The sequence below is a fragment of the Lepus europaeus genome, chromosome 10 (genome assembly GCF_033115175.1).
Source record: "Lepus europaeus isolate LE1 chromosome 10, mLepTim1.pri, whole genome shotgun sequence".
In the NCBI taxonomy this organism is placed as follows: Eukaryota; Metazoa; Chordata; class Mammalia; order Lagomorpha; family Leporidae; genus Lepus; species Lepus europaeus.
This window is the reverse complement of record NC_084836.1, coordinates 53,421,009-53,448,949: the sequence shown is the minus strand read 5'-3', so window position 1 is coordinate 53,448,949 and position 27,941 is coordinate 53,421,009. Positions and strand designations below refer to the sequence as shown.

The window sequence follows — 27,941 nt, the reverse complement described above, 5'->3', positions numbered from 1 at the left end:
TTAAAACAACCCCTCCACAAACTTTTAAGGAACTTAGGAGAATCTAATGAGGTGTTCAGTTATCCTAGTTCCAAGATTGAGTAGAACAGCTAGCCTTGAGGCATATGGGTTCTTGGGCTTAAATACACGTTTGGTCCTGTCACTACTTAGGTATGTGAACTTGGGCAAGCCCCGTAACTCTGAGCCTCATATTCTGCATCTGTAAAATGGGACTTGTAGCTGAACCTGTCTTGTGTTGTGGAGAAGATTAAATGAGGCTGGAGATGGACGACATTAGCTAGAAGCTCTGTGAAAAATGAAACATGAAGAACCTTGTGGCCAGCGCCGCGGCTCACTAGGCTAATCATCCGCCTTGCGGTGCCGGCACACCGGTTTCTAGTCCCAGTTGGGGCACCGGATTCTGTCCCGGTTGCCCCTCTTCCAGTCCAGCTCTCTACTGTGGCCCGGGAAGGCAGTGGAGGATGGCCCAAGTGCTTGGGTCCTGCACCCCATGGAAGACCAGGAGAAGCACCTGGCTCCTGCCTTAGGATCAGCGCAGTGCGCTGGCCGCAGCGCGCCAGCTGCGGCGGCCATTGGAGGGTGAACCAACGGCAAAGGAAGACCTTTCTCTGTCTCTCTCTCTCACTATCCACTCTGCCTGTCAAAAAATAAAAAAAAAACTTGTTTAGTGTTGATGGTAATATATCTTTAAGAGAAGCAAATGAAAATCATATTCAGAAAGTTTATTTTGGAGATTTAAGCAAAAAAAAAAAAAAAAAAAGAAAGAAAGAAAGAAAAGAAGAAGAAAATAGTAACTGGTTTCTCCCCAAGTTGTGAATTTTTCATATGCGTTTCCAGTGTTGCTTAGCAATGGCTGCTCATCTCATGATCCTGAGTCCCAGGCAAAGCCTTCGCAGGTGACACCCCAGGGGAGAAATCGCATTCACGAAGGAACATGTTTTCATATGTTGGGATTGAGGTCACCAGGATACCAAATAAACTATTGGATGCTTTGGCAGCAAATCCTTACTTATTATTTATATTTTCAAAGGCAAACCTGAATGATACTTAACAGAATTCACAGTATATATTGAATAGATGAGTGAAAACATCCTCATCTAGTTAATCCTTCTCGCAATAACAACTTTTTATAAATATAGACATCATTGGATTATTCTATATTTTACTTCTTAATATGATATCCTATATTAGAAACAGCCATTTTAAATTTTTTTATTTCCTGTGAATCTAAGAAATACTTGGGAAATGATCTGTGAGCTGGAAGCTTACTTAACAATTTCAGATTTTTCCAGGCTAGAATTGAATTTAAACTCAATTATCAAAAGCTTGCAGTTTTTTATGTTTAACAAAAAGGTAAATCCCTAGATTATCGACAAATTTAAAATTAACCATTTCTTAAACTCAGGATTTAACAAAAATTACTTAGAAATGTCTCTTCTTATTTTTCCTGTCCCTGCATCTAACAAGTGTCCAAGGGAAGAAAAAATGCAAGTGACTGGGGATTCAACCCAGAGCATGCAAGAGTGGTTAAACATCTTTAATTTATAATGGGAATGCATATTTTAGCAGTGCTTATAAATCAGAAAGAACTAGTCAACTAATCGCTGTTGTCACTCTTTGTATAATATCACCTTGAGTGTATTTGGATTTCTAAACAGATTAAAAAGAAACTGGCTCAATGGGTGGGCATTTGGCCTAGTGTTTAAACTACCAGTGGTGATGCTGGTGTCCCACATGGGAGTGCCTGGGTTTGAGTGCCTGTTCCACCAGGTCTCCCATGCAGATGCAGGGGCCCAAGGACTTGGGCCATCTTCCGCTGCTTTCCCAGGCCATAGCAGAGAGCTGGATCAGAAGAGGAGCAGCCAGAATATGAACCAGCGCCCATATGAGATGCAGGTGGTGGCTTTCACCCGCTACGCCACAGCACTGGCCCCTGTCTTTGTCTCTTTGCCTCTCAAGTAAGAATACAAAAAAAAAAAAAAAAGAAAAAGAAAAAAAGTAACTTTAATTGAGTATAAATTAGGAGAAAACTAAGCAGTGACATTTTAAAAAATGAAAGTGTCACCAATATATGCAAAACAATAGCCTCAGAAACAGCCTTGCAAGTCTTCAAAATCTGAGTCTCCCTGGCCTGGCTGAACTGCATGTCAGTATTGTAGGGTGTGACGACTTTTTTTCACTCAAAATCATCCAACTGACTCAGAGTCAAGATACTCTGGGGCTGGCATTGTGGCATAGCGAGTTAAGCTGCTGCCTAGGACCCCAGCATCCCATATGAGTACATGTCTGAGCCCCAACTGCTTTACTTCCAATTCAGCTCCCTGCTAATGGCCTTGAAAAATTAGTGGAAGATGAGCCTTTGCACTCACGTGGGAGACCTGGGAGAAGCTCCTGGCTGACTTTGGAGGATCAGACCCTCTGACTAGGGCGGCCTTATTCTGTAGTGATGGGGACAGCGAGCACCGTATGTCAGTTCTGACTGGGACAATCCCCTATGCATAAAGTGCAAGTAGGAGTCATTAGAGGTGGGACAGGATTTTGAGAGCTAGAGAGAAGGACTAGCATGGACAATGGGGTTGTCAATAGAGTTTAGGAAGAGAGGGCTGTGAGAACACAGGCTTTCAAAAGTTTCCAAAGAAAATCCAACCATAGTAGAAGTTAAAAAGAAATAGGAATCAAATATGACTAGATGGAAGTGTTATCAACAGACATTAAAAGTGTTGAAGAACAATGGAATTAAGATTAGAGAGAGAGGCCGGCTTTGTGACTCCGAGAGTGAAGCCCTGGCTTGAAGCACCTGCATCGCACACTGCAGTGCCTGGGACCAAGTCCTGCCCTCACTTCTACTTCTGATTCAGCGTCTTGCTAACGTTGGGTCCCGGGAGACAACAGGTGTTAGCTCAAGTAGTTGATTCTCTGCTGCCTGTAGGGGACCAAACCCGAGGAACCGCAGCGCTAAGATGGCGCTGATTTCCTGCTTCCGGGTTCTTCTTCCCCGGCAAAGTTTCCCGCGCTACCCCTGAGCTGTCCTATCCTGACACAGCCTTGTAATCATATGATTCGTGACGTGTACTGCGTATATATGCCCCGACCACCGGATGTGCGAGTAGTTCCTGCCCGCCAGAGATCGAGGTCTGATCTCCCGCGCCCTGAGTAATAAAGAGCTCTTCTACGAGACGCCCGGTGTCGGTTTCTTGCTGGACGAGAGCGGCGCCGAGCAGCTGGTGGCCCGTACGGGGAAACGAAAGAGCTTGACTCTCGGCGTGGAAGGTAAGCGAGGTAAGTCTTACCGGCGTGGCCCCGTGAGCGAGGTAGGTCTCACGGGTAAGGGGTGGACGCACCCTATTTTCGAGGAAGTGTTTTCCCTCTTTGTTGAGGAAGTGTTTTCCCTCTTTTATTCATGATGGGCAATGCCCCGAGCCAGTCAAATTTGATTGCCCCGTTAAAGGCGCTACTGCGCAACAAGGGAATTAAAGTCTCTCGATCCACGATTGCTGAATTCCTCGGGAGCATTGACTTCTTTGCTCCGTGGTTCGCTCATACAGGCCAGATCACTCTTAGCTGTTGGGAGAAACTTGGACAGGACCTCCGGCGCACGGCCGAGGACCCTAAAGAACCTGATCTCAATCCCATGGTAATTCCCCTGTGGGACTTGGTTCGAGCATGCCTTCGGGAGGAGGGGTCGACTCGGACGAGCGACCCGGCGCTCGCAGCCGCTCGTGATACCTTTGAGGAAGTCCGTTCTCAGAAGTCCGAGAGCGCTCAGGACCTGATAGAGTTTAAGGAAATTGGGTGTCAGACTTCCCTGGCGGCCCCGGACTCTGAGTCCGGCGCCTCCTCCTCTGACGCGGAGGGGGAGGGCGACAGCCCGCATAAATCACCCCCCCCTTTATATTCGCGGTTGCGTCGAAGGTTGAGAGCCGCTGATGCCGCCCCCGCGGCTCCCCCTGGTGGCTACCCACTTGATTATCAGTCTGAAATCATAGCGCCCCCAGGCGGCAGCACTTTTGATGTTAGGCAGCCAACCCAAGCTCCACCCGCACCGCCGTGGCCGCCTGCCGCCCCGCTTGTCGCTACTGCCCCACCCGTAACAGGGAGGCAATTTCATCGGCAAGCCTGGAAACAACTAAAAGCTGACGCCCCCGGCTCAGCCCATGCTTACCCGGTCTTGGGCCTGGGCACCCGAGAGGTCAGATACGCACCGTTGGACATGGCGGTCCTAAAAAGCCTCAAGCAGGCAGTTTCTGACTACGGTGCCACCGCCCCATTTACTATCTCCCTGCTTGAGTCAGTCGGTCAAGAGGTCTTAACACCCAGTGACTGGACTCAGTTGGCTCGCGCCTGCTTAAGTCCCGGCACATTTCTTCTATGGCAGTCTATGAATGCCGAGTGTTGCCACGATCAGGCGGACGAAAACGCTGAGGACGGCAACCCCGCGTGGAACGCCGACATGCTATTAGGGCGAGGACCCCATCAGGCCGATCAAACACAATACCCAAGACAAGTGTACAGACAAATCTCCGAGTGCGCCCGACGGGCGTGGAGACAGGCGGCCACTTCGGGTGGATCCTCTAGCCACCTTACCAAGATTGTCCAAGGCCTGACCGAACCGTTTGCTGACTTTGTAGCTCGGATACTCGAGGCCGCGTCACGGATATTTCCGTCGGACGCAGACGTAAAACCATTGATCAAACAAATCATATATGAGCAGGCTAATAGTGAGTGTAAAGGCATCCTCCGGCAACATAGAAACAAATCTGTGGATTCTTGGCTGAAGTATTGTAGGGACGCCGGCGGCCCGCTTACTAACGCAGGCCTTGCCGCCATGTTGGCCACCTATAACTCCACACAAAAACAGGGAGGAGGTCAGAGCCAGGGGCGCCCGCGGCCCACGATCTCTTCTGGCCTTTGCTTCCAGTGCCACCAACCTGGTCACAGAAAGCGTGACTGCCCTGCGTTTGCATCTGGGCATTCCCCAGCGCACTCCACAAGTGCAGAGCTCTGCCGCAGGTGCCGCAAGGGCCCTCACAAAGCGGAAGACTGCCGTTCCGCCTTTGATGCCGATGGCAATCCCCTCACCGGTAACAGACAGGGGACAAAAAACGGCCAGAGGGGGCTCCCCGCTCCGGCGAGGGGCCCCCAGGTGAACGCCTACACCTCAGTGCCCCCCCCTCCGCTGTTGCCATACCCTCAACCCCCTCAGGCCGCGCCACCAGTGGCTCCGCAGGCCTGGACCTCTGTGCCGCCTCCCCACTCCTCCTAACACCGGAGATGGGAGTTCAGCTGGTAGAAAGTGATTACTCAGGCCCCTTGCCACCGAATTCGGTTGGGCTTTTGCTAGGCCGATCTTCTGTTGCCCTTCGGGGCCTGACGGTAATTCCCGGTGTGATAGACTCTGATTTTACCGGTAAGATAAAAATCATGGTACAAACATTTCAAGGAACCGTTTTAATTAATACTGGAGATTGCATAGCTCAACTTTTGTTGTTACCCAGTCTTCACTCCCTATTCCCTGCAAGAGGCCCCGCCCGCGGCACGAGTGGTTTCGGGTTCTCCGGAACCAATTTCACTGGCCTGCACATGCTTTTGAACGAACGCCCCATGCTTACCCTGTGGATTAATGGTAAAAGTGTTAAAGGTCTCTTAGATACGGGGGCCGATAAGTCAATTATAGCTGAAAAGGACTGGCCCAAAACATGGCCCACTGACGTCGCTGAACAGACCCTACAGGGGCTTGGCTTCGCCAGCTTTCCAAAGAAAAGCGCGGCCCTTCTACCCTGGCAGGACGACGAGGGTCACTCAGGACATTTTGCCCCTTTCGTTTTGCCCCTTCCGGTTTCACTTTGGGGACGGGACGTGTTAACGGAAATGGACGTTGCCCTAACCACCACTTCCCCCGCGGTGCGTTCCATGCTTCAAAAGATGGGGTATGTCCCGGGAAGAGGCCTCGGCATTCAGTTACAGGGCACGCCCTCTCCTGTCCAGCCCGAACATAAACACAATAGAAATGGTTTGGGTTTTTCTTAGGGGCCACTGCGCTGCCTCCTGCATCTATAAAGCCCCTATCAATATCCTGGTTGGTAGACACACCAGTTTGGATTCCGCAGTGGCCCCTGTCACAGGAAAAATTGGAGGCAGTCAAAAAGCTCGTTCACGAGCAGGCTCAGGCGGGACATCTGATCCCATCTACCTCCCCATGGAACACGCCTATTTTCGCAATTCGAAAAAGAACAGGAAAATGGAGACTTTTACACGATCTTAGAGCAGTCAATGCGCAAATGCAGCCCATGGGCCCGGTGCAGAGAGGCCTTCCGCTACTTTCTGCACTCCCAAAAAATTGGCCCGTGATTGTCATCGACCTCAAGGACTGCTTTTTTTCCATTCCTTTATGTAAAGAGGACACTCCCCGTTTTGCCTTTACTGTCCCTACTACTAACCAACAGGAACCAGATAAACGCTGGGAATGGGTGGTCCTACCTCAAGGAATGACAAACAGTCCTACCATGTGCCAAATCTATGTTGCTCGTGTGCTTGACCCAATTAGAGACCTGTTTCCTGACTGCAAGTGTCTCCATTACATGGACGACCTGTTATGCGCTGCTCCTACAAAGGACAGGCTTCGGGCCCTGTACGGCGGGTTGCAACGAGCGCTGCAAGACTCAGGATTGTCTATCTCCCCTGAAAAGGTGCAGGTGTCCTCCGTGGTCACATACCTTGGAACCACGGTCACACCCACCCACACCAAACCTGTAAAGTTGCATATTAAATATCCGAATGTTTCCACGCTCAACGATTTACAAAAACTTCTGGGGGATATCAATTGGATTAGGCCTTTCCTTCGCATCCCCAACGCCACCCTGCAGCCTCTTTTTGACGTCCTAAAGGGGGATCCTAGTCTCACTTCTCCACGAGAACTTACTTCTGAAGCAAAACAAGCATTGCTGGCCGTTAACGAAGCGCTCAGCGAGGCCGCACTTAAGCGGTGGGACCCGTCTGGAGACCTCACCCTGTGGGTCCTCTCCACGCCCAAACAGCCCACGGGCGTTCTCTGGCAAGACGGCCCCCTTCTTTGGATCCACCCCTCGGTGTCACCCACTAGATCCCTCGCCCATTATCCCTCCATGGTGGCGGACGTTGCGCTTATGGCAAACCAGAAGGCTATCCAGCATTTTGGTCGCGAGCCATCTACTATTGTTGTGCCATATTCTGCAGAGCAGGTGCGTGTTCTCACTGCTTGCACTGATTCTTGGTCAATCCTGGCCTGCTCAGTTTCCGCTACAATTACCAACAGAACCCCTCGCGACCCTCTGTTAACCTTCATACAGTCTCACCCCGTAATTTTCCCCAAAATTACATCCTCCAAACCGCTCCCCGAAGCCGTAGTGGTGTACACCGACGGTTCCAATACCGGAGTCGGTGCTTATGTTGCTACCGGGAGCAAGCCGAAAGCCTTTCAGTTTGCGACTGACTCTCCCCAAATAACTGAGCTCCTCATAGTTAATCAGGTACTTTTAGATTTCCCGGAGCCTGTAAACATTGTTTCCGATTCCCACTATGTGGTGAATGCGGTTTCCATATTAGAAACCGTGGGCAGTGTTAGTACATCATCCCCTGTGAGTAATGTTTTCCTCACCCTCCAGCAAGCCATTTGGAATCGGCCCGCTGCCTTTCACATTACCCACATAAGGGCCCATTCTTCCCTGCCGGGGCCTATGGCATTGGGCAATTCCATGGCAGATCTGGCCACACGCCCGGTGTGGATATTCCACTTAGCCTCCCCTGAACAACAAGCCACCTACTTTCATTCGGAATTTCATGTCAATGCCAAAACACTTGCCGCCAAATTTAACCTCCCCCGTGCAATCGCTCGTGATATTGTTCGTCGTTGCGCAGCTTGTCCTACCTTAACCGCTGTCCCATCTTTAGGAGTTAACCCCCGAGGACTCCTGCCAGGACATGTGTGGCAAATGGACGTCACTCATATTCCAGAGTTTGGAAAGATAAAATATGTCCACGTGTCTGTCGACACGTGCTCCCAAATTATTTATGCCTCTCTGGAGACCGGCGAGCGTGTCTCCCATGTCATCGGCCATTGTCTTGCGGCTTGGGCGGCATGGGGCAAACCCAAAATTATAAAGACCGACAACGGACCTGCCTATACTTCCACTTCATTCCAACAATTTTGCTCACGCATGCAAGTCCAACATAAGACCGGAATCCCCTACAACCCCCAAGGTCAGGGTATTATCGAAAGAGCGCACAGAACGCTCAAGGCTTTCCTTTCTAAGCAGAAGGAGGGAATTGCAGCGGGCAAGACACCCCGCATGCGCCTCTCCCTCGCATTATTTACCTTAAATTTTTTAAATTTGACGGATCAGTCTATGCCCCCCGCTGAAAGACACATGATAAAGGAACCCCCTGCACGAGGATTTGTCCGCTGGAAAGATATCCTTACGGGATTATGGCACGGCCCGGACCCAGTACTATGCTGGAACCGAGGCGCAGTTTGTGTTTTCCCACAGGAGACGGGAAGAGAACCCCTTTGGGTCCCGGAGCGATTGGTGAGGAAAGCGGATCCACCGACAGAAGAACCAACACCCTCGCCACAAGACCGACCGCCGGAGGAGCCACCCTCGTCATCAACGGGTGATACCTCCCCCGAGGCTAATAAACCTCAACCCACCTCCTGAGGATGTTGGGCCGTAAACCGGCCGTCGCCCTTCTCTTTCTGGGTCTTATCCTCCTCCCTAGCTCTCATGCAGGCTTAGATGCCCCTGCCCACCGACAACAGGCCTACTTGCAGTACCGCAATAATCCCTGTAGCTGCCCAGTCTCTGCAGACAGCCTACGAGGCATACACCCCTTGAGCTCGACTGACTGTGGGGACAAAACCGTTTATAAGGTATCCTGGGGTTGCGTGGCCATTCCCAAGCCTCGCCCCCATCCCTCGAGTGGTCCCCCACCGCCATGCCCATGCTCCTCCTCCTTTCTCGCGTCCGTACGTAGTTCTTGTTACAAGTCATTCTCTACATGCACCTATCAAAACCGCACTTATTTTACTGCGTCGCTGTTGCCTTCACCGGCATTGCGGCCTGTCTTTCTCGATTCGGGACCTTTTGTTCAGGCCCCTTGCCCCGCCCACTCCAGCCCTTCTGTCGTCTGTTGGGGAGTGGGGGCACCCATATATGTCTCTGATGGTGGAGGTCCTCAGGACCAAGCTCGCCAGAATGACCTATGACCGTGCCCCCACCGAAGACTAGCCCGCCCCTCCTGACGCATTGTACTCCCGCCTTCCTCGTATTGTTTGGTCCCTAGTCTTCTCCCCAATTGGGCATAACCCCGTCCTCCGACCGGGAGTAAAAGACCGAGGCATGCGAGATCAAGGATACCGCAGCGAGCGTTCACCCGGAGGTTCCGGGGGCCTCGGGAGAGTATATGCATGTGCATACGGGGGTGGTCCCAACCCGTCCCAGAAAAAGGGAAACTAAGGGCAAAAGTGAGGCCAAAGGTTGCGGCCGAACCTTTGGTGTATCACAATATGCCCACCGGCACACTGGGCATGCACCTCTGCTCTCTGTCCGGTCGCTGATATCCCGGCCGCCACGGCCGTCGGAGGCTGATTTGCGGAAAATAAAAAGGAGGGAGATGTAGGGGACCAAACCCGAGGAACCGCAGCGCTAAGATGGCGCTGATTTCCTGCTTCCGGGTTCTTCTTCCCCGGCAAAGTTTCCCGCGCTACCCCTGAGCTGTCCTATCCTGACACAGCCTTGTAATCATATGATTCGTGACGTGTACTGCGTATATATGCCCCGACCACCGGATGTGCGAGTAGTTCCTGCCCGCCAGAGATCGAGGTCTGATCTCCCGCGCCCTGAGTAATAAAGAGCTCTTCTACGAGACGCCCGGTGTCGGTTTCTTGCTGGACGAGAGCGGCGCCGAGCAGCTGCCCATGTAAGAGACTCAGATGGAATTCTAGGGCTGCTCACCCAGCCCTGGCTGTTGTGAGCATTTGGGGAGGGGATCAATGGATGGAAGATTATTCTCTGTCTCTCTCTCTGTATCTGTCTCTCTCTCTCTCTGTGTGTGTGTATGTGTGTGTGTATGTCTCCTTGCCTTTCAAACAAAAGTGAAAATAACAGGTTTTACAAAGTAAAAAGCAAATGAATGCAAACAATACAAAAACCAATACAAAATTCAGCCTAAAGGAGGAGGATATTTTGGAGATGAGACTGTAGACCTGGGACCTTCCTTCTTTAAGGAAAGCTGGAGAGAAGCTCAAGACGTATTGGTGAGGAGGAAGGAAAGCAGGTGGCACTAACAAGCTGCAGTGTCCTGTGGAGCACATTAATATTTCAAATATTTCCGTTTTTGAGGCTTCCCAGGTGCTCAGCCTGCCCACGAGTGCAGTTTCTGATTTCCCTCTTTTTTTTTTTTCCTTCATCTTCCCTCACGGAAGTCAATTTGTTCATAACTTTCTGCCAATGAGATGATGCAGTGCAATGCACATTTCAAAGGCACACTTGAAACACTGTTCCCCTCCAGTGTCAGCATTAGTGCTGTGCTGCTTCAGGACCTGGTGCCTTTTATTTTCTTCAGAAATATGTCATGAATATTCATTGATACCGTTGCTCTTTCAATATTGCCATTAGCAAATTTACTACCCTTTAATGACTGAAAATTTCAAATGCATTTAGTTATTGTTTCTTTTATTTACTGAACTGAAATTTTAATCTTTTGGCAGAATTGACTTTATACAGAAAACGACAATCAATTCATTTGCTGAGGCGTTGCCATGTCCTTAAAGACAGGTTGCCTAAGCAGCCTGTGTGGGGCGAGCACACTGGGATCCTTATCACTGCTGCATCCCAACAAGTTTTTCCTTAACTCTGCCTTCTTTTCTCTTTTAGAAAAGAGATTAGAATCTATTGTCTTTCTTTTCCTACACGCTTTGCCTTTCTGTTTCTGCTTTCTTTCTCTGTTAATCAAGGGACAATTTTATTCATCTTTGCATAGTTGCTCAGTAAATGGTTGGCATAGGATGAATGCTTTTATAAAAAATTGATTTTCACTTCTTTGAAAAGCAGGGAGAAGCAGAGAGAGAGAGCGAGCGAGCGAGCAGAGACAGACAGGTAGGAAGAAATCTCTCATTCACTAGTTCACTATTTAACTGCCCTCAGGAGTTGGGGCTGGGCCAGGCTAAAGCCAGGAACCAGGAACTCAATCTGGGCCTCTCATGTGAGTACAGGGACCCAAGTACCCTCCCATGGTGTGTGTTAACAGGGCGATGGAGCTGGCACAGGCACCAGGGTTCAAGCACAGGCACTCTGAAATGGAATGCAGGCAGCCTAAGCGCTGCTGCACTAAACGCCTGCCCCCAGTGGTGGAAGCTTTTGCTCTTCCTAGTTGTCCTCTTTCCTCCTCCTCCTTCCTCACTCTTTTCCTTTTCTGATCACAGAGAATAATATATATTGACTAAGTCACAACCTTAAACCCATATTGTGGCCCTGCTTTGCAAGAGAATTTTGTCCCTGTATCTCATCTCTCTGGTGTCACCTTTTGGATTACAGCTCCCTCCTCCCTGCTGATATCTGACTTTGTAGCTCCTACACTGAATCCAACATTTCCCCATACATATTTTACGGAACACAATAATGCAATATTAAATTGTCTAATGTGAAGAAGAGTCCATGATCATATTTGTATGTGCAATGCCTGAAAAAAGGTTCTGAATTCAAACAACTTCTTTGGAGGGAGATTTTTCAAAGCTTTCCATCATGTGCCAACGAGCAAGGGGAATCTTTAAGAGCTGGTAAAGGATGCAGTACTTTGCCAGTGTTTGACTAAAGAACTTTTCTCCATTCTCCTCCAACAGAATGTCTGAAGGGACCATACTTTGAAAATTCAACTGCTACCAGTTTGGAAAACATTTGGCACAGGGTATGCTTCACTTAGGATACAAGCATCTGGTGGACCAGGGAAGAAGGGACTGAGCTTGAAACTGAAATTTGAAAAGAGAATGATGTTTATGGAGAATTATGTCTCCATGGCAGAGATTTTGATAATATTAGTAAGAATGTAACAATTAAATATATGTTGATACATTATACCTCATTCAACGCATGGCCTCCTATTAATACCATGAGGTTGATACTATTCATTTTATAAATGATGAAACTGTGGCTCAGTTGGTTAACTAGGTCAGGGCCAACTAAATAGGAAGTGGCAGGCTCAGAATTCCAGTCCATGTCTGAAACCAAAGCTGGATATTTCCCTTTCTTCTGGCTACTAGAGGGGTTACTGTCACCCAAACTACCCCACATCTAATAGCAAAAATTGACACTAACACAATTAAGGAAAACATTCTTAAGATAAAAATGAAAAGGAGTTAATAGAAACAGGCAAGGCCACTGAGTATCTGCAAATTGAATACCATTGCATTTGAAGAGAATCCATGTGAATGGTGCTCCCTGAATACCACAGGGTTCAATGTCAGCAACAACATGCAGCAGCTCTGGAATAAGCAGAGATCAAGAAAGGTAAGCAGCTACCATAGCACATTAGTAGTTCAGATAATCATATTGATTATTATTAATTATAATTACATATAATTTTGATGTTTTACCTATAATTGTATTTTATGTTTACAATTTTAGGTAAAATATAATTTACATAAAAAACATTATATGTTAATACTTTTCAGATGAAAAGGTAAATTTTGAGCAAGAACTCAGGACAGATTGGCAACTGCTTTGTGAGAAATGATATTTTACATATAAAAATTCAATAGAAACAGAAGTAAGAACTTGAATATGGTACCACATTGGCAAAAGAGGGAGAGAATGGGTCTTTCCAGATAAACTAACAATTAGGAGTCACTTTGTGTAAAATCTGAGAATTCCTTTCCCCTCCCCTTTTGTTCTTTCTTTCCTTATTGTTGTTGTTATCTTCTATCTTTTCTAGAGGCTTCACTGCCTCTGCCGTGCTCCTGGTTGGTGGCTGAGTCAGTCCCGACCTGTCCTGACCAGTAGCCTCATGCATGCCGTTCGGTGGATGCTCAAAGTTAAGCTTCGGCCTTTCACCCAGTGTCGAAAGTGACAGGGATTAGCCTCCACGTCCTGCCTTCCCTTCTCCTGACACTGGCCCAGCTATACAAGGGGCTGTTTTTGCTCAGCACGCATGTTCCTTGCTGTGACTGGCATTCTGTGAATACCAGATTACTATTAGACTTTATCCTCAGTGAACTCTTGCCTAACTTCTGCATGGGACTGGACTATAATCTGCATACCTTTCATTATTGGCCAAGATTTCCATTGTGATGTTGGAAAGGATGTAAGTGATGGTGTCAAACCCTGCAAGGTACAAATTCCAGCCTTATCAATGACTAGCTGTGTAATCCAGAGCAAGTTACTTAACTTGCTGGACTTTGTCCTTCTCATTTATGAAAAGGGCACACAAAGGACTTCTTTATATGAGTGAAGTCATCTATAAGGGCTCCCATTACTCCTGCCTTTCTTCTCTGGGGAAGACTCAGGGGGTAAATATTGGTTAGAATGTTTTATTTGCAGGGAATGGTTACTCAACTCAAAGTTTTTAAACAGTGAGGGTATTGGCTCATATGCAACAAAGTCCAGAGGTAGGACTGCCTTAAGGTTTGCTGATCCCACCATTGAATTAGAGTATCAATAACCCAGGTTCCCTCAGTCTCTCCACACAGCCTTCTACAAGGAAGATTTAACCTTAGGGTAAATTCTCTGCTTGATTATATGGTGGCTTTTAGTAATCATATGCTTCTCTATTCACTTATGGAGGCAAAGAGAGACTATTTCCTCCCTGGTATCTGGAACTCAAGTCTTTCCTATTAATTTGCTTTGACCAATTTAAGTCAAATGCTTTTTTTGCATCACCAAATGTAATAGAGAAATGTTACATGTTGATTGGTCTAAGTTCTGGAACCACCACTAGTCAGTAACTTAACCCCTATTGACTATGATCAATAAGGACTACTCTTAAGTCCATCACATGTGTCCAGTGAAGAAAAGATTGGGGTGAATGTTGGAGAATCATACTCTACAGAGTGAAAAAGCTTGACCTTTGGTTCATATCACTACTTGTCAAGTGTCAAGAATTATCATTTCTGAAAATTATCCATCTAAAAATGGGGGATGATAATGATACCAGTCTAACTAGTTTTGAAGATCTAGGGAAACAAAATTTGTGAAACTCTTAGCAAAAAGGCTTAAAAATAGCCTGAAAATTCCAGGTGTTATTATTTTCCTGTATGCCTAGAAACTTGATACCTCTTCCTGCAAGATTTGATTGTTAACCCAATTCCTGGATTTCCACCATGAACCCCTCTACATGTGACTGAATCACACCTGAACGTTTCATTCCCTGTGTATGTTGTACCTTCGACTGTGCAGCTGCTCATGAAAGATTACTCCCTTCTCTGTCCCAACATCATTCCATTAAATCTGTTTGTACCTCCTTCCCAGGAGGTCATAGGGTATCGAGGCTACAGTTTGTTTTGTTCAGAATGTGACTGTTGATGTTGAATGTCAACTTGACACTCAAAAGGAAGTGCCAGATATCTGGTAAAGCAATAAATAATGCTTCGGTAGGCACTGGGCGCACCCCTCTTCTGCAGAAAGGGAAATCAGGTGGTTTGGCATCTAGATAGAATGATTGGACTGCCACAGGTAGGTCTGTGAGGCTGTGAGGCTGTCTCCAGTGGAGATGGGCATATGAGCTGGTGGACTGAGTGGGGAAGAATTGTTCTCAGTGAGAGTGGACACCATGCAATCGGCTGGGAGCCCAGTAGGGAGAGGAAGGCAGAGGAAGGTGTCTCCTTGCTCTGTCTTCCAGAGTGGAGACATCATTTCCTGTCCATCCTTGGATGTGAGAACTCAGATTCTCTGGCTTTTGTAGTACTGACACTAGTATCAGTGCTCCCCACCTGGGATCTTGGGCCTTCAGCTTCAGACTTAGACTCATGCCATTGGCCTCCTCAGTTCTGAGGCCTTTGGATGGAGCCACACCTCCAACTTCCTTGGTTGTTTAGCTTCAAAATAGGCGCCTGTTGTGGGATTCTCAACCTCCATAACCAAGTGAGCTATTTCCCCAATAAATTCCCTCCTCCTCCTTCTCCTCCCTCTTCTTCCTCTTCTCTCTCTCTCTCTCATATTTGGGGAATTTCCTTGGTAGCTAAGTCATGATGAATAAGAGGAATGAGCAACTCACTGGGCAACCAGGGGCCTATATTTTTGCCAGCACTAAATGAAAAATGTCTTCTCTGGTTCTCTGGATCTAATGACTAAGGTGCCTATTCCCCAGACTTGGATATTTATGATTGATCCATGCTTTTAAGTGAGGTCTAATTTATTCATATCCCAACCAGTGTCATTAATATATTGCTTACCATCTTGTTTCTTCTTGAAATTTGTGTTGTTAAATGCTACACACCCTCAGATATTTTTAAATTCCCATGGCCTTTACTACTTAGAGTTACCCTCTCCTGCCATGTCTTTGTTATCTGGAACTAGTGAACAAATTCTGTTTTATGTTTTCCAGTTGATTTCTTTGAAAGCATGCATAATTTTGTCAATCCACCTAGTTTTATTTTGAAAGCTGTCATGAATACTGTGGGTTTGTTAACCTATCATATTTTAATTTCTAATCTTTGTTTATTTTTGTTGGTTCTCACCATGGACACATGGGAGGCATACACAACTGTGGCCTTGTAGAAAATGGCATGTTGGCTGGCACCGTGGCTCACTTGGCTAATCCTCTGCCTGTGGCGCCGGCACCCCAGCATTCTAGTCCCAGTTGGGATGCTGGATTCTGTCCCGGTTGCCCCTCTTCCAGTCCAGCTCTCTGCTGTGGCCCGGGAAGGATGGCCCAAGTGCTTGGGTCCCTGCATCCACATGGGAATGGGAGGAAGCACCTGGCTCTTGGCTTTGGATCGGCACAGTGCTGGCTGTAGCGGCCATTTGGGGGGTGAACCAACGAAGGAAGACCTTTCTCTCTCTCTCTCTCTCTAACTCTGCCTGTCAAAAAAATTTTTAAAAAAAGGAAAATGGCGTGTTGTGTGTGAGGGGGTGTTATGGCACAGCAGGTTAAGCTGCTGCTTAGGACACACTCATCCTGTATCAGAGGGCTTGTTCTAGTCCTGGCTACTCTGCTCCCAATCCATCTCCCTGTTTATGCATCCTGAGTCCTCGCCATCCATGTGGGAGATCTGAATGGAGTCCAGGCTCCTAACTTTGACGTGGCCCAGCCCTGACTCAGGTGGGAATCTGGGGAGTAAGCCAGAGAATGGAAGAACTGTCTTTCTCTCTCTGTCACTTTTTAAGTATACAAAAATAAATAATAAGCAAACTTTTTAAAGTAGAATGTGCTTGTGGCGATGAACCGCTCACAACGATGGTCCTGGGCCATTCAAAACACTCCAAACAGGAAGCTGATGACTAGTCTGTTTTGGAAGTCCTGGGACACACAAAGGCTGCGGCGGCAGTTGCAAGCCAGCATGTGCACAGAAGTAAAGGTGACAGACAGATGGTGACCAGAGTAAGGAGCAAATATTTTCATTCTCACAACTGCAGACACAGCATCAGGTCCCTAATGACAGTGCATCATGTTACAGTGAGCGAAATCCGAGCTCCATGGCACGCTTTAGCTTCAGCCAAAGAGAGGGCCAGCGGTCCACAAAGGCAGCATTTGGTGGGGGGGCAGCTTTCCCCACCCTCCTGCCTGGGGCCCTGAGCACAGATGTGCACTGCTGGCTAAGACCCTGCTGGCTGGCACCCAGGTCTGTAAGGGAAGCAGCATCCAAAGTTTGGGTTCTGCCTTTGGCCACTAATTATCGCCAGAAAATGACACCTGACAGGTGTTAAGAGTGCTCTCCCTCACCCCTAGAAACATGTCTTAAAGGGTGACATATTCTGCCTGTGTATATGAGGTACCAAAATCTAGATGAGAGTTGTTGCTGAATTACGAGAGAGGGTGGGGGAGGGGATTTTACTCACTCGAACATGGTGGTGTTCTTTTCCCACTCTATACTCATTTGGGTGCAGCCATGCCTGCAGAGAAGACTGGACCGCAGCCCAGTCCTGTCTAGAGGCATTGCAGCTGTGTCTTTACACTGGGATACAGGAGTTGAACATGGTTAGGGAAGTTGCGTGCATGCATGTGTGACCTTGTCTGGGGCATATTCCCGGAAAGGGGGCAGTGAAGACACCCCCCCCCCCCCGACTTCCTGTCCTGGGGAGGAAAACAGCAAGGCCTTTTCCAGGGCTGCCTATGGGGCTATGTTGGTGCATCTAGGCCGCAGCTCACTGAATCTGCCTGCAGCCGGCTCCTGGGTCCTAGGTGTTTCTGCTGCAGGGTCTTTGCTTCAAAGCTGTTGCTGCTTATCTAGCCGCCCAGCCCCTGTTGTACTCATTGACTCCTGCGCTCCAGCCACTGCCGAAGTTATGAGCCCTCAGGAGAGAGCAAGAGGATTAAAGGGATGAGCCTGTGAAGTTGGACAGTCCAGGGCTTTGGTGAGCTGAGCTTCATTTACATTGGGGCTTTGCTGGAATCAGTTCCACTGACATATTCAGGATGCTGTCCTCGACTTGCACTGGCCTCTTCGTCTGCAAAGGGAGCTATTTCAGAAAGTTAATTAACCCCACGATGACATTTCCCGCTTTTGGAGTTCCAGACAGACCTGGAACTGGCCTTTTGAAAGTGCAGCTCACTCCCTGGGAAATGGAGAAAACAACCCCTCCTCCTTTCGCATTTTAGGGGTTTCATTTTTCCCCGCTCACTTGGTAGCAAGTAATTTAGCCCTCCTCATTTCAAGTTATTAATGCATGTATTTATTAATTGCTTATGTTAGGCAAATTGTTTTGTCAGGACTTTGAAGAGCAAATAGAATCTCCAATCTTTGACCTCAAAGAATTCGCAGCCTTAGTGGAGTTATAAAGCTTGAAATAATTGACCTGTTTTAGACAATGTCAAATCACAAATGACTGGAATGAACAATAAATGCTATGAGGATTTCTCTTTTTGTTGTTTTGGTTTTTTGAGTGAAATAGCATGGATCTGAGTCCTATGTGCATCCAGATTGCCTGTGTGACCTTGGAAAAGTCACTTGCCCTTTCTAAACCTTATTTTGTTCACATGAAGGAAGGGGGAAATTAAGTTAAATCCATATATCAAGAACATATAATGATGTGCCTGGCACGAACTGAGTGCTCAATAAAATTGTTAACACTGATAAATACCTGGAAATTTTGTTTATTCCTCACTGCTATAAACACAAGTCTGACTGAAAGCTCACAGACAGACTGCTTGGTCAATAGAAGAGTACTTGCAAAATTTGTAGAAAGTGAAATGAAAAGATAAATTTGTTTTCTTACAAAAAGTTTTGAAATGCATGCATAGCTTCTTCATAATATGCATTTGCCGAGAAAACTTTGAAGATCTCTTGTACATTTGTATTTCAGGCTATTCAATGATATCTCAAACAATGAGTATCCCTTGCTTTCGACCCCATTCATTCTTTAATCACTAAAATAAATGTGGGGCTGAGGAGGAGGTGTGGAGTGGCTTCCCTGATGAAATGACCCAGACCCTGATCATCTGTTGATGAGGATGGAGTGGTGGGGGAGTGGAGGTGTTTGCAACTGAGAAAAGATAGTCTATGGAACCATTGCCAATCCCTGTTTGCATGGAGGGATTGTGGAAGAGAAGGAACACACAGGAATTCCTAAGTCTTATTTCCAATCTATGCCATGTTCTAGTTCCTTTCCTTAATTTAGTAGGAAACCTTTTTATTTTATATGAGAGAGAGAGAGAGAGAGAGATCATGCTACTTTGTTTACTAGGGACCAAAATACTTGAGCCATCACTGCTGCCTCCCCGGGTGCACGTTAGCAGGAAGCTGGATTAGAAGCAGAGCTGGAACTGCCCAAACCCAGTCCTTCAGATATGGGATGTGAACATCCCAACCTGTGGCTTAACTGCTAGTCAGAAAGCCGGCCTGAGTAGGAAACCTTTTAACCTAACTCCAGGAGTGCTGATGCCTCAGGAGTAGAGCGTGTGAGGACAGATTGAAAATGCAGTTATACATAAAAAGAAAACTTTCCATTCCCATGTTGACAAACCTCCCTAACTCAACATCCGTCTCTTATTCAGCGCTGGGCCGGGTGATCCACGGCTCGGCGGGGAGCTTTCGTTTTGCCTTTACAAGTGTTCTTCTAGTGGGTTTGGGAAGTAGTTCACTTCCTGTCTCACGGGCCAGCGATTCGCTCTAGTTTCCGCAGGACGCCCACATCAGCGGCAGGTGGGAAGGCAGGGCGCTGTGGAGGGCGCATTCTATCGGAACTTTACACGGGAGTCTCTTAAAGGCTACCCTGGAAGAGAAAGCCGATATTGGAGGCTCTCACAACCGTGCAGTTGGTTTGAAAAGTGTCCCAGTCTGTGAAATTGTTTCCAGGCTGCAGGGCTTCTCCCAGCCCTTCCCAGCCTGTGAGTCCCAAAGCCAGGCCAGAAAAGGGCAGAGCGCAGGCAGCGGTCCCAGCCCCTCCGCGAATGTGCTTTCTCTCTTGGACCGGACAGTTGACTCGAGGCCTGTGCAAATTTTCAGGATGATTTATTAACATCCATTCTCCAGGCTCCCACCTGGAGGCCAGAGGGCAGCTCCGCATCTCCTGTTTAGATGTTTAATGTGGTTTCCAAAGGAACTTCCGGCCAAAAATATGGAGATCCAAAGAAAAGACTGAAAGATGTTTATGCATCATTAAACTGGCAACTCAGTAACAAACTACACTGCTCACTGGGAGTCGGGGGTGGATTTGTGTGTGCACATGGAGAATTATGTAAATTTTATTTGAATAGCACAATTATAGTACATGGTATTTTGTGGGGATTACAGGTATTACATTTTTAAATATTGGTATATAAATCAACACAACTTTGTAACCTAATTTGGCATTTAAAACAATATAGAGAATATGCTGCAGCCTCACAAATTGAGAGTGATCTAGGACCTCTTTTTATGTGTAAGAGGTCTGGATATGTACCAAAAATTACAACATAACAGCAAGTTTTAATTACTGACTGTAAATCAAGTATACAGAGTACCCAATATGGCAAGTATGAGGGTGTTTATGGTCATAAGAGGGCAAATTAATAGAAATGGGGACCGTTTCAGAAAATCTGGAGAGAATGTTATTCTAAGTGTAGACATTTGGCAGTTTCATCTGGACAGTGCGCCACGTCTTTGACACCCTAGAGGAGTCCACATCACCCTTTTCCCCAGCATTGGCAAGTCGTCTGAATGCATTGAAAATCACATCAATTAACATCCATCCATTCCTCATTTGAACAATGCCTGCCATACACCAGACAGCATGGATGTAGAAGCAACTTGTACATTGATTAGACTCAGTGTTAATGATATTATTCAGAGCATAATACTAAACTACATTCAATGGCATAGCCACAGGATCGAGTCCTCTGTGCACAGTGAAAATCTCAAGAGACTAGACCTCTTTATAACCAGAGATCCGGAAGCCATTGATCTTCTTATGTAAACCCGGGTAAAATCCTAATAGAGAGGGCTGTTTAAAAACAGCCTGAGTAGAGATCTGCTGTGTTTGCCTCGTGTGTGCAGCCCAGCACTTGGCTCTGAGAGGTGTTTCGGAAATATTTGAATTGGCCTGAATTCCCACGTGTGAGGCAGGCCAGTGTGCCCTCCGTGTGGACTGTTTGTTGTGGCCGCAGTTGCCAACACTTTGAAAGACCTGTGAGTAGAAGCTCTCCTCTCTTCCCGTGTGTGCTCAAGAACGGGACGTCCTGGGCTGAGAAGAGGCCAAAAGTCAGTGTATTTGCCTGGAGTGACGGGGGAGAGGGAGGAGTGTGCCTGACCACCTTCAAAGAGATTCCTCCTTGCTTTCCAGAGAGGAGATAAAACGCCCCCTAAGGAAACAATAGTTGAACCTTTAGTTCTGCCAAGATGCCATTCCCTAAACAGGAACTTCTCCTCGGGTTGAGACGCCTCTTGGAACGCACTAATTCAGGATCAGAGTGCCTGGGTTCAAGCCCCGGCTCCTCTCCTGACTCCAGCTTCCTGCTAATGTGCACCCTGGGATGCCCCAGGTGATGGCTCAAGTACTTCCGTCCCCGCCGCCCACGAAGGAGACCGTGATTGGGTTCCTGGATCCTGGCTAGTCTGTTCCAGTGATAGTCGTTGTGAGAACTGGGAATTAACTAGTGGTTGGAGGACCTCTCTTTCTCATTGTCTTTCTGTGTCTCTCTGCATTTGAAATAAAAATGAAAAGAAATAAAAATTTTTTAAAACTTTCTCTTTATTTCAGGGCACTATTTCTTTTTAAAAGGTCTTGACTGTAAGGCCACCAGAGTAAAGGAAAGGGTTTCTTGGAGGAAACCCGACAGACTGGAGGGAAGGGGCGAAGAAAGAAAAGAGAGAGAAGGAAAGCTTAGGAGCAGGTCCTTTAAAAACTTTGTTGGCGGGGACTGGGCAGAGAAGTAAGAGCAGTGAATCCCATTAGGATGGGGGTGGGGCTGACATAGGTGATCAGGGCATGTAACCAACTGGCTTCCAGCAATGGTGCCAGGGCTAGAGCTTAGGATGGTGTCAGGGTGTAGATTGCGCCATAAATAAGACTGCGCCATTTTACTAACATTGACTCCAGTTGCTTCCTAACTTCCTAATTATGAGATCCTGTGGAGCCAATCCCGGTGAGTCTCCTGAAGTGATCAGTGAGCTGAAAGTCGATTTTCAGGAAGATTAGAGAGCTAAGGGGCAGCCCTATTAAGTGAACTGTAAAATTACACATTCTGGTATACAAGTACTTCAAAATATTTGTGGAAAACAGGATGAAGAGTTGCTGACTTTGGTGCAAAAATATTTAACATCCATGCATAGTTTTTCTTTTTTACAGTGCACATTTTCCATGAACTTTTTGAAGACCCTTCATTTGTAGGAATGTGTACTTTTTTTGCACCAAATTAACTTTTTTTTTTTTTTTTTTGACAGGCAGAGTGGATAGTGAGAGAGAGACAGAGAGAAAGGTCTTCCTTTTTGCCGTTGGTTCACCCTCCAATGGCCGCCGCGGTAGCGCGCTGCGGCCGGCGCACCGCTGATCCGATGGCAGGAGCCAGGTGCTTCTCCTGGTCTCCCATGGGGTGCAGGGCCCAAGGACTTGGGCCATCTTCCACTGCCCTCCCTGGCCACAGCAGAGAGCTGGCCTGGAAGAGGGGCAACCGGGACAGGATCGGTGCCCCGACCGGGACTAGAACCTGGTGTGCCGGCACCGCAAGGCGGAGGATTAGCCTAGTGAGCCGCGGCGCCGGCCAAGTTAACTTTTTCATTCCATTTTCTGTGAAGTTTTTGAAATGGCTTCATCTGTTGAGTCTGTGGATGGAAAACAAGAACAGGCCAGTGCCACGGCTCACTAAGCTAATCCTCTGCCTGCGGTGCCAGCACCCCAGGTTCTAGTCCTGGGTGGGGTGCCGGATTCTGTCCCTGTTGCTCCTCTTCCAGTCCAGCTCTATGCTGTGGCCTGTGAAGGCAGTGGAGGATGGCCCAGGTGCTTGGGCCCTGCACCTGCATGGGAGACCAGGAGAAGCACCTGGCTCCTGGCTTCAGATCAGCGCAGTGCGCCGGCCGTAGCAGACATTTTGGGAGTGAACCGACAGAAGGAAGACCTTTCTCTCCATCTCTCTCTCTCTCACTAACTCTGCCTGTCAAAAAAAAAAAAAAAAAAAAAAGAAAGAAAAAAAAAAAAGAAAGAAAGAAAAAGAAAAAAGCAAAACAAGAATTGCAAAACTGAGAAACCAAAAGAAGAAAAGGGAATGTACGGATTTATTCCATCACAGATGTAGTGATTTCTCACTGATCTAATTGGCTTCCTTTGCTCATTTGCTCTGCCCTCCTCTCCATGGGATCCTTCACCAAAGAGTGAATAACAACACTCATTGGAGTCTCATGTAAATTAGCGATAGAAAAATCCAACCACAAAGTCTCCCCCTGGAGAAGACCACCTTGACCACCTTTCTGGAGGGCTTCTCAGGAAGTTGTAGCCCTGAGAGACTGTCAGTGCCACTCCCCCACTCCCTCCCACTCTCTGACTCCCCAGCTTCTAAGCAGTGTTCTCTTCCAGTGGTCAAATGTTATCAATGGTAATGATAACAGAAGAGACAGACAACAAACAATAATGCCTCAGAGCCCTAGAAGGCAGAGTCCCTCAAAGACTTAAAACCCCAGCACAACATCAGCTTTGCCTCTTGTGAAATGCTATCTGGTAGCAGAACATTTAAAAAAAAAAAAAAATTTGCATGTTGTACAATTACTAATTATGTAACTTGAGAATTAGACCTTAGGATATGTTTCCAGTCTCTATTACCATCCTACCAGGAAACAGAACACAGAATTCTGTACTGACTGTATCATTTAGAGTGCTACATCAGCTCTTCAAAGAAAAGCATAATTTCTAGGGCTGAGGAAGCAGCAGCGAAAATCACAGTTTACATGGAACCATTTGATCCCTGTCTAGGTTAAAATGGGTCAGTCTCTTGGTTTTGTTGCTGCTGCTATTTTCCTTTCTTTGCCATGGTGATGGCTTCCTGTCTCCCCCTCCCCCCGCCCTGACTTAACCCCTCACTGGTACTTTGTGTCACATGCTCCTCTGGGCCCTGGCTTCCTCACTGTCTACAGGACCAGGGAGGCTATCTATAGTCTTTGCAAAACAGCAAAGTATAGCAGAGTTCCCATCTGCTGAGAGCTTCCCTAAATGCCCCCAGTGGTCACCTCCGGAGCCAGGAATTCCATCTGGGTTTCCCATGTGAGTGGCAGGGCCCAAGGTACTGGAGCCATCACCTGCTGCCTCTTGGGGTCTGCATTAGCAAGAAGCTGGAACGAGGAACCAGAGCCAAGAGTCAAACCCAAGTACTCTGATGTGGGATGAGGGAGTCTTAACCCTTAGGCCAAGTATCCAGTCTCCCACTGTCTTAATTACACAAACTTTGAAGCCCCTTGTATAACAAAGAAGAGCTGGCCTCCCTCCTTTTTTTTTTTTTTTTTTTTTTTTTTGAGCAGGGGCGTAGGTTAGGGTAAGAGGGACAAAGTTCTTAGATAAGGAAGAAAGAACTTGATAGAGAGAAGGGGGAATCCTTTCATCCTTGGAGCTGGCTGTGGTCTGCACAAAGAATCAAAGATAGATGCTCCTCCGCCCTAGAGGTGGCTTCTACAGGCCCTGGAATTCCCAAAGACCCCCAGCTGGTTGTGGAGCGCAGGGGCGTGAGCGGTGGAAGTGGCCCTCTCTGACCTGGTCACCCCAGCTCTGCCCTTCTCCTTGGCTGCTGTTTGAGCAATGCCGTCTCACCCCTCTCAGAGACTGTGGTTTGAGAACCGAAGAAGCTTACCCTCTGCATTGTTAGCCTCGCATTTTCTGCCTTAAGGTTTTCCCAGGCTTCCTATACTGAATCAGGCAACTTCACACATTCTGCTAGGATTTTTAGGTGGGACTGTCAGGTAGGAAGTCAGATATGAGCTTATGTGTGTGTGTGACAAAGGCCTAAAGAGTTGACATCTAGGTCCAGCATATGCATCTCAAAATCATCCCAATGGCCTGCCAGGTGGGGGTCCCGCCCCTTCTGCCTGATAACCTTCCAGGTGCAGCCCAGTATCTGCACTTCAAACATCCTATGAATCTTGGGGGGGAGGGGGGGAGTCCTTTGTTCCAGGAAGAGCAGAGGTGAGGAGGCAAGACCCATCCCCTTAACACCCCCCCACCCCACCCCCACCCCCGCCTCAACCGGACTGCACGCTCAGCCCTCTGCCTCTCTGCTGAGCGGCCGCCTGGCCTGGCCAGGTGTACTCTCTCAATTCCACCATGTAACTAACCTCTTTCTCCCCAAGTCTGAGCAACTGGGCACTCTCTCTCTCAGGTTCTGTCTGGAGAGGTGCCCATCTGTTCTTACGGATGTCCTTACCCTAATAAACCTTGCTACTTTGCTTTCCACTGCTCTCTGTCTCATGCCTGAATTCTTTCTTACACGAAGACAAGGACCCTGCCATTCTCAGTAACAGGATCTGCGATTCTGCTGCATGCTACTGATAGAGTCTTTAAAATTTATTTATTTATTTATTTATTTATTTATTTATTTATTTATATTGGAAAGGCAGAGTTACAGAGAGGCAGAGGCAGAGAGAGAGGTTTTTCATCCACTGGTTCACTCCCCAAATGGCCACAATGGCCAGAGCTGCGCCAATCCGAAGCCAGGAGCCAGGAGATTCTTCCGGGTCTCCCACGCAGGTACAGGGGCTCAAGGACTTGGGCCATTTTCTACTGCTTTCCCAGGCCATAGCAGAGAGAGCTGGATCGGAAGAGGAGCAACCAGGACCCAAACCTGCACCCATATGGGATGCCAGTACCCAGGCAGAGGCTTAGCCCACCACCACACCACAGCACCAGCCCCTCTACTAATATTCTTAAGAAGCTTTTGTGGCCAGTGTTGTGGAGTGGTGGGTAAAGCCACCACACGTGGTGCCGGTTCATGTGCAGGCTGCTCTACTGATCCAGCTCTCAGCAGCAGAGGAGACAGGCCAGGTAGCTGGATGCCTGCCACTCAGGTGGGAGACCTGGAGACCTGGAAGAAGCTCCTGGCTCCTGGCTTTGGCCTGGCCCCAGCCATTACAGCCATCTGGGGAGTGAACCAGCAAATGGAAAATCTCTCTCTCTCTAACTCTGCCTTTCAAATAGCTTTTGATTGATCCTGTCATTTATTTACGGGTGAAAGAGGCTGGGATGGAGCCAGTGAGTTAGCTCTGGTTTGAATCCAGGCCCACTGTGTATTTTTGCCCCTTCTCTGCCACCAGCACCCTCCTGTTACTCCTTTATTAATCCCAATGCCCTGCGGGACTCTACTGGAAGTCTTTCCACAGGGCTGCTCTTGAGGCTGGAGACCCCGTTGGTAACCAAACAGGCTCAGCAGTGGGAATACTGTTTGGCTGAGCTGACCGCCTTGTGTGAGCCGGTGCTCTTTTCTCAAGCCCCCACAGACCGCCCTTTCCACCATGCTCTCCTACAACTCCTGCCTTTAATAGTGTGAGCTCTGTCCCTAGAGGCTGGGTGCTGTGCTATCTACTGTCTGCTCTGCTATCTGAAGGCTTCTGTGGAATGCTGGGTTCACACTGTGCATCCAAGCTGGCAGAGTAACTGCTGGCAGCCTGAGGCTCCGCGTAGACGGAGAGGGAGCGTGATGATGAAGGCAGGTTTGCTGGTGAGATGAGCAACAGTGGACGTGAACTATATGGAGCGAGTTGAAGGTGTGTGTGTGTGACTGGAATGCTGGTGGTTTAATGACTGGGGAGTATCCGCTAGTTGTGCATTGAAATGCATGATTATAGGAGGGATCCCAAAAGATTGGAACATCTGTGAGCGGGTCTGGGAGGGCTTGCCTTACCTCGGCGTTGTCAATGGCATCTTCAGCCTTCTGCTGGCTCGGTCCCATCTGTGTGCTCTGTCAGAGATAATGAAGCGGACTGGCCCACGGAGCCCCCTCCCCTCCCGCACAAATGTTTAATAAAACCCTTTGAACAACAGAAATGGGCACCTCTGAAGCTTGAAATTAAAGTGGTAACATGGAAGATTACTCGCTTGTCAGTCTGCACTAGACTCTGACTCACCAATATAAATTCCAGCAGAGGATTTTGTGTTTTTTAATTTCTGTTTATTTGAGTGGAAGGGTGACAGAGAGTTCCCATCCATTGGTTCACTCCCCAAATGCCCACAGCAGTCAGGGCTGGGAACTCCATCCAGGTCTCCCACTTGGATGGCAGGAGCCCAAGTACCTGAGCCAGCACCCCTGCCACGTAGGATGTGCCGGAGCAGGAAACTGGGGTCAGGAGCCAGAGTTGGGCATCGAACCCAGATACTGCTGGGGACTCAGGCATCCTAGCCCACCCTCTCAACTGCCAGGCCAAATGCCTGCCCCAAGGGGGAGCTTTGTTCCATGTGCCAACAATGTGAGGCTCTCCATCTGGAGGCTCTCCTTTTTTATTTTCAGAGGAAGAAAACTCAGCACCCAAAAGAGAGAAAGAGATAGTTGATTTGAGGCTACTAACAGCATCTGAATGGAGCCCTGAGGCTGGTCTGCACAAGAAGTCATTTTGGGAGAGCAGTGCCTTCGCCTTGCTGAGACAAAATGCAGTCACAGCCGTTTGGTCCACACCCCTCCGCCAGCTGCTTTTCAGGAGGAGCCCCCACGTGGGTGCTTGGCCTTGCTGGAGCTCCCTGTTCCTGCAGCTCCTGACTGGCACCGCTGACTCAGCACACAGCACACCTGGCTCCTGGACCTGCATTCTAGAGAGCAAGCTCCAGTGCTCACAGGAAACAACAGGGAGTGGGAAGGGCCCTGGGAAAAAAAAATGAAGCCGGTCACGGTGGGGGCTGGGGGACCTGGAGTGGGGACGTGGAATCCCTAAGACACACACAGCGCTCAGGAAACCCCTCTGAGTGTCAGGCTGTGAATGAAGTATCCACAGAGGCCACCCTTTTATCAAGGCAAAAATCTTGGCAGTCATCCTGCAAGTGAAATTATTCTGTTTTCTGAAAAAAGAGACTGGATTTAACCCTGGTTGAAATCCAAGAATATATTAGTAGCTCTCTCTTTCTCCCACCCCCCTCCCCCCACTCCCTTGCCCCTTTTTTGTCTTTCTCTTGTCTTGAATACCTTCTCACAGACTGGGAGAAAAACAAACCCAAAAATTGTTTCTATTTTTTTAATAAATGTTTTCTAGAATCAATCATAAGCTCTCTTAACACAGCTCATAAAACTTGCTACAGCGAATCTCTGCTGTTGCATTCTTGCTGGATCCCCAGCCATGTAAACCTTATCCTGGTTATCTGGGGGCTTTGACCCAGACCTTGTAA

The 27,941-nt window shown here is 48.0% G+C and overlaps 1 pseudogene; it reads right to left on the bottom strand.

Annotated features, from left to right (window-relative positions):
- The window catches only part of LOC133768035 (ubiquitin-like domain-containing CTD phosphatase 1), a 51,123-nt pseudogene extending 24,603 nt beyond the window's left edge, over window positions 1-26,520 (bottom strand).
- Between the last annotated feature and the right edge of the window lie 1,421 nt (window positions 26,521-27,941).